Below are 7,565 nucleotides of genomic sequence, written 5' to 3' on the forward strand. Positions count from 1 at the left end.
CTCTGGAGAGATTTTCCCCTCAATTATATCTCATTCAGGAAAGACAAAACAAATTACGCAGCACATAGTTTAACTATGGAACTTGCTCCCACAGGAATCAGCAAAGGCTGAAAACGTAGATGGCATTAAAAGAGGACTCGGCAATTTCATGGAGGCTACTAGCCATGAGGGATATGGGTGGTGCTGTGGGTTAAACCGCAGAGCCTAGGACTTGCCAATCAGAAGGTCGGCGGTTCGAATCCCCGCGACGGGGTGAGCTCCTGCTGCTTGGTCCCTGCTCCTGCCAACCTAGCATTTTGAAAGCACACCGGAGCAAGTAGATAAATAGGTACCACTCCGGCGGGAAGGTAAACGGCGTTTCCATGCGCTGCTCTGGTTCACCAGAAGTGGCTTACTGATGCTGGCCACATGACCCGGAAGCTGTACGGCGACTCCCTCGGCAATAAAGCGAGATGAGCGCCGCAACCCCAGAGTCATCTGCGACTGGACTAAATGGTCTGGGGTCCCTTTACCTTTTACTAGCCATGAAGACTTTGCTCTGCCTCCACAGCAATGCTTCCGAATACCAGTTGCTGGAAACCCCAGTGGAAGGGAGAGAGCTCTGGGGCACAAATCCCTCTTGCAGGTTTTCCACAGGCATTTGGTTGGCCACTGTGAGAAAAGGATGCTAGACTGGATGGGCTATTGGCCTGACCCAGCTGGGCTCTTTTGTCCTTATTTTGTTGCAGGATGAAGAGGGGAGAAAGGTAGTTACTTTCCTTGTCTTCTTCTCCTCTGGCGATCACTCATAGCCAAGTAAGATTTTCATGAACACAGTCTTAACAGCGAGTGACTGTGGAGGCCAATTCTGGATCCACACGTCCTACCACAGTGGGGACATAGGTTTCCAGGTGGGAGTTGATCACTGTGAAGGTTTGCCAAATGTGCCTTCCTCTTAACAAGTTTCTTCCTTTCGTCCTGAGTTTGAGCATCTTCAAAGTCCATAACACCTTTGGTAAAGGCTGTTCTCCAATTGGAGCGCTCACAAGGCAGTGTTTACCAGGTGTCTGTGTTTATACAGTGGTACCTCAGGTCAAGAACTTAATTCATTCCGGAGGTCCGTTCTTAACCTGAAACTGTTCTTAACCTGAGGTACCATTTTAGCTAATGGGGCCTCCCACTGCCACTGTGCCACTGCTACACGATTTCTGTTCTCAGCCTGAAGCAAAGTTCTTAACCCGAGGTACTATTTCTGGGTTAGCAGAGTCTGTAACCTGAGGCATCTGTAACCTGATGCGTCTGTAACCTGAAGTGTCTGTAACCCGAGGTACCACTGTACTACTTTTTTCCCCTTAGATCTGCCTTGAGAGAGTCTTTAAACCTCTTTTGTTGACCACCAGCTTTCCATTTTTAAGTTTGGAATAGAGTAGTTTCTTTGGAAGATGATAATCAGTTATCTGCACAACATGACCAGTCCAACGAAGTTGATGTTGAAGAATCGTTGCTTCAACACTGGTGATCTTTGCTTCTTCCAGTACACTGGCATTAGTTCGCCTGTCTTCCCAAGGGATGTGTAAAATTTTTCGGAGACACCGTTGATGGAATCTTTCTACTTTCCTTGTAGATGCTGCATGAATGCATTATGTTGTGTTATGTGGGATTCAATTCAGTTCACATTTAAAGGTGGACGAACTTATTCTGCAAATTCCGAAACAACACACGAACTGAAACACAGCTATCCTTTAAAACATGCACTTTTCTGCTTTTTAAAATGAAGTTCTCCAGCCCAGGTAATGTGTACAAAAATGCATATGCCCGGGTGTACAAGGAAATCCATCAGTCTGTGAAAATAATATACAGCAATGCATTATATAAGGGGGAATTGCTTACATAAATGGCCTCAGTCCAGTATACCTGAAGGAGCGTCTCCACCCCCAAGGGCCTTCAGGCGGTTCCCTCCTTGCGAGAAGCCAAGTTACAGGGAACCAGGCAGAGGGCCTTCTCAGTAGTGGCACCCGCCCTGTGGAATGCCCTCCCACCAGATGTCAAAGAGAAAAACAACTACCAGACTTTTAGAAGACACCTGAAGGCAGCCCTGTTTAGGGAAGCTTTTAGTGTTTAATAGACTGTTGTATTTTAATATTTTGTTGGAAGCCGCCCAGAGTACCTGGGGAAACCCAGCCAGATGGGCAGGGTATAAATAATAAATTATTATTATTATTATTATTATTATTATTATTATTATTATTATTATTATTATTATTATATTATTATTATTATTATTATTATTATTATTATTATTATTATATAAAGTTGTGCATTAGGCAAAATTGCGCATAAGCACCTGTATGATAGGAGAAATCTGTCCTAAAATGTTGATGAATTTTCAGGAGTTTTTTAATTGCAATCTGCTGTGGAAGCATGGAGAACAGAGCTTACAAGCAGAAACTGAGAGAAATTGGCAGATTCGCCTACCTGGAAGTAAGGCCCATTGCGCTCAATGGGACACATTCCCAAATATACCTGCATATTACTGCACCGATATTAACTAGGGTTCCAGCCCTGGTTTCCATCCATCCATTGTATCCCATTTTTACTTAAGCATGAAAATCTCTAAAATTCTCTTCCAGCAACAGGTCCACGCCCTTTAGTTGGCTGGAGTCAGAACGAAGAAGATCTGTAACTAAATTGTTGCCTTCTGCTTAGCAGGGCCTGGAAGACGGCAGATAATGTTTTGGTGCTCAACAGAGAGACAGATGCAAGACACATTTGTCTTGTATTTCTGGCACCAGGCGGAGTGTGAAATATTTGAGATTCAAATTGTTGGCTTCCTCGCCATTTGTGTATTGGGAGTGCGGGGGGAGGAGGGGGAGGAGGAAGAGAGAAGCCAGATGTTGTGATAAATGCCACACCTGGGACCAATTAGGAATAATATAAAATAAAATGGATGGAATGAGAAACTGGAAACAGCCAAGAGAGCAGTTGCATTTCCATGTTGTAAGATCAACCCATTGCTCCACCTTTCCACAGCTTGGGGATGGAGAGCCTCAGGCTGGGGGTCCAAATTTGGCCCTCAAGACCCCTCCATCTGGCCCTCGGTACTCTATCCAAGCTACACTCTTCACCATTCCTGCTTCTCTCCCCACAACACCTACTCACTATGGGCCCCACTAAAGCAAACAGTCTAATTGGTCAACGTCTAAAAGATATCGAGCACCAGAACAACTTATAAGGAAATTCTGCCCTTGGTATGTTCGGTTTCCACCTCTCCATTTTGATTCTCTGGCCCCATATCTGCACAAATTTATTATCCCAAAATACAGACGTGCTTTTACACTTTCAAGACTGGATGTTTTGCCATCTGCAGTACTTGAGGGTTGATTCCAAAAGATTTCGCCTGGGAAACGTCTTTGCCCCTGTGGAGATGGTAGCACCGAAACAGCGGCACACGTCCTCCTGTCCTGTACTCTCTACAAAGACCTGAGGAACGAGATCATCACCCCACTCGTACTATCCATCCCAGGGCGCTCAACCACGGTCACAATGTCCTTTCTTCTATCAGATCAAAATGAGCAGATAACAGCAACGGTTGCTAGGTTTCATAGCAGGGGCAATCAGAATAAGGGCCACTAACTGACAGCTGATTCAGGACTTTAAATTGTGCTTTTATATCCAATTTCCTTTTCTGCGTATACTGTAATGTTTTAGTGTTGCTATGGCCATTGGCTAATGCGAATAATGTTTTATTTACCGTATTTTTTGCTCTCTAAGACTTTTTCCCTCCTAAAAAGTAAGGGGGAAAGTGTGTGCGTCTTATGGAGCGAATGCAGGCTGCGCAGCTATCCCAGAAGCCAGAACAGCAAGAGGGATTGTTGCTTTCACTGCGCAGCGATCCCTCTTGCTGTTCTGGCTTCTGAGATTCAGAATATTTTTTCCCTTGTTTTCCTCCTCCAAAAACTAGGTGCATCTTGTGCTCTGGTGCGTCTTATAGAGCGAAAAATACAGTATTTATTTCCTGCTTCTCGCCCTCCTTGAGTGTTCCTCTCTGGCTGGAATGTGTCCTTCAACTCTGACCATGCCTATTGCTTGTCTCGATGGAGGAGAGTGTAGAAGGGACCGTATAACAGGATGTCATTGGTGCAATTGCTGTGTTGTGTTCAGCCTCGCAGTCACTGCTGGACAGACAAGCCTCGCAGCCTAGAGGGGAGCCTGAGTCCTCCACTTCCTGCTCCCCTGGTTGACTGATATACCTGCCTACCTACATTTGTGGTCAATCGCCTCCACAAGGGAAGGGCAATTTCTACAAGTTCAGAACATATAAGCTGCCTTATACCAGGTCAGGCTATTTATCCATGTAGCCCAGTATTTCCGCCCCCCCCCCTGAAGGCTCCTCCAGATGACCTTTTTATTGAGTGTTAGCTGAAAGTTCCTGGAGCTGCCCGGGAATTTATAGGAACCAAAGCTATATTGTGATTTTTAAACAGATAGTGTAATTTGTGAGTTTGGACCCATTTGGCCAAATAACCGGTGAAGTCATGTCAAGGTGGTGTTTCGGCCTGCCATCTTGATTCAAAATGTTGCTGGGTGTTAAAACGTCAGTGACGACAACCACCACCTTCCCAGCCCACCAATCCAAAGCTCTTATGCTGAGTTTGGCAACGGCATCTCAAGAGGTGAGAGCAAAAGGACAGACAAACCACTTTCTGAAATATATAGTAGATTCACCCTGATTTGCTTGCACAAAGCTTACATGAAGGTTAGATTATAGCCAGGCTTTCTTGGGCACCAGTTCGGATTAATTTCCGGAGGAGTTTATCTACCACTGAACAATTGTCCTGCCTCCCTCCTGATTCACGTGTGTGTGTGTGTGTGTGTGTGTGTGTGTGTGTGTGTGTTCAATGTCTTCCTGTTCATAGTTTATTTGCTCCACACCTTTCAATGCACTTCCCAAACATGTCTCTAACCCCCTAACATTCTGTTTCTTTTCTTCTTCTTCTATTTGAAGTGGAATTTAGGGCAGCGGAACCCTTTAATTCACTTTTATCACCTACCTTTTTCACTCTATAAGACGCACCAGATCACAAGATGCACCTAGTTTTTGGAGGAGGAAAACAAGAAAAAAAATAGTCTGAATCTCAGAAGCCAGAACAGTAAGAGGGATCGCTGTGCAGTGAAAGCAGCAATCCCTCTCGCTGTTCTGGCTTCTGGGATAGCTGCGCAGCCTGCATTCGCTCCATAAGACGCACACACATTTCCCCTTACTTTTTAGGAGGGGAAAAGTGAGTCTTATAGAGCAAAAAATATGGTAAATCTCCTGGTATGCACCTGAATCGCTCTTGCAAAATAGGGAGGCACCCTGACTGGTAAATGCTGTCCAGGGTCTCAGGTAGAGAGGCTTCTCACCTGACCTTTTTCAGATGGAGATACCTGGGACTTTCTGTATGTAAAGCATGTGCTCTACCAGTGAAAGCATACCCTCCAGCATTCCTCAGATGAAAACAGGGACATTTTGTACCCTCCCCCCAACTGACTGACCTCAACCCCTAATATTTTGAGGGGATCCCCTGCCACCTCAGAACATTTCCTATCAGGTGTTACTACCACTGCACCTGTGGGACACAGCACACACGGCCTCCCCCTGTCCTGAGAAAACCCCTTCTCTTAACACTGATTTTATTTTATTTTATTTTGGAATTTTTACAAATAGAAAAGCACATGCCCTCAGAACCAGCACGTGACAAGAGGCTGGGCCTCAGCGCTGGCAGCCTCTATTTCAGGCTTCCTCAACCTCGGCCCTCCAGATGTTTTTGGCCTACAACTCCCATGATCCCTAGCTAGCAGGACCAGTGGCCAGGGATGATGGGAATTGTAGTCTCAAAACATCTGGAGGGCCGAGGTTGAGGAAGCCTGCTCTACTCCTTCTGGCCCACTTTCAGCAGCTGCTATGAGCTCCCCGAGGGAGGCAGCCGGCAGCGGCAGCCACGGATAGGCAACAAAATGCTCCCTCACAGCCAAAGTTGTGGCCACCATTGTTGTCACTCAGGACAAGTGCCGGCTCCCCAAGCTTGGCACTGGTATAATAATAATAATAATAATAATAATAATAATAATAATAATAATAATTTATTATTTGTACTCCGCCCATCTGGCTGGGTTTCCCCAGCCACTCTGGGCGGCTTCCAACAGAAATTAAAAATACATTAAAATGTCACACATTAAAAACTTCCCTGAACAGGGCTGCCTTCAGATGTCTTCTAAATTTCAGGTAGTTGTTTATCTCTTTGACATTTGATGGGAGGGCGTTCCACAAGGTGGGTGCCACTACCAAGAAGGCCCTCTGCCTGGTTTCCTGTAGTTTTGCTTATCGCAATGAGGGAACCGCCAGAAGGCCCTCGGTGCTGGACCTCAGCATCCGGGCAGAACGATGGGGGTGGAGACGCTCCTTCAGGTATACTGGACCGAGGCCACCACCAACTTTGAATTGTGCTCAGAAACGTACTGGGAGCCAATGTAGGTCTTTCAAGACCGGTGTTATGTGGTCTCGGCGGCCGCCCCCAGTCACCAGTCTACCTGCCGCATTCTGGATTAGTTGTAGTTTCCGGGTCACCTTCAAAGGTAGCCCCACATAGAGTGCAGTGCAGCAGTCCAAGCGGGAGATAACCAGAGCAGTGGCGAGATAGTCTGCGGGCAGGCAGGGTCTCATCCTGCGTACCAGGTGGTAGCACCATTGGCGGAAATAGGGACATTCCAGGATCAAACCAGAAGCTGGTTTGCCTTTCATAATTCTGGGACCGTCCCTGGAAAATCAGGACACTTGGAGGGTATGAGATATTTCTTGATCTTGGCATAAGTTTGGACCTTGAAGTGGGGGGGGGGGAGGGAATGGCACGACACTTCTCTTTCTGGAGTGAAATTAACTCTGCCCATGCTCAGAAGAGCACAAGCCCAGGATGCTCAGTTAAAAAAAGTGGGCAGGGATCAGTGCTGGATTTATGTATAAGCTAAACAAGCTATAGCTTAGGGCCCCACTCTCTTGGGGCCCCCAAAAAAATTTAAAGGAAAAAACCACAGGATGTACATTTCCACAATATAAGATAAAAAAATGAATAAAATAAAATCTACATACAGCAACAGTGTTTTGTGTTGTGTAGGCTCCTATGATGTAAGTATTGGGCCCCGCCTGCTAGCCTGCTCCCTAAAATACCACTGGTTTGCTCATTTCTATATATAGGGTAACTCCATTCTCCATGTGCAAATGGCTTTAGATACCTATTAGCTCCATAAATGACCATATAGCATATATTCAACACAAAAAACAGCAACCATTTGTTGCTGACAAAGGACAGCTGGACATATAAAGGGCCCCATTACCTTCAGTAGCTTAGGGCTTCCTCAAACCTAAACTGGCCCTGGCAGGGGCAATACAGTGGTACCTCAGGTTACATACGCTTCAGGTTACAGACTCTGCTAACCCAGAAATAGTGCTTTAGGTTAAGAACTTTGCTTCAGGATGAGAACAGAAATCGTGCTCCAGTGGCATGGTGGCAGCAGGAGGCCCCATTAGCTAAAGTGGTGCTTCAGATTAA

Source organism: Podarcis melisellensis (assembly GCF_964234715.1).
Source record: "Podarcis melisellensis genome assembly, chromosome: 16".
NCBI classification, from domain to species: domain Eukaryota; kingdom Metazoa; phylum Chordata; class Lepidosauria; order Squamata; family Lacertidae; genus Podarcis; species Podarcis melisellensis.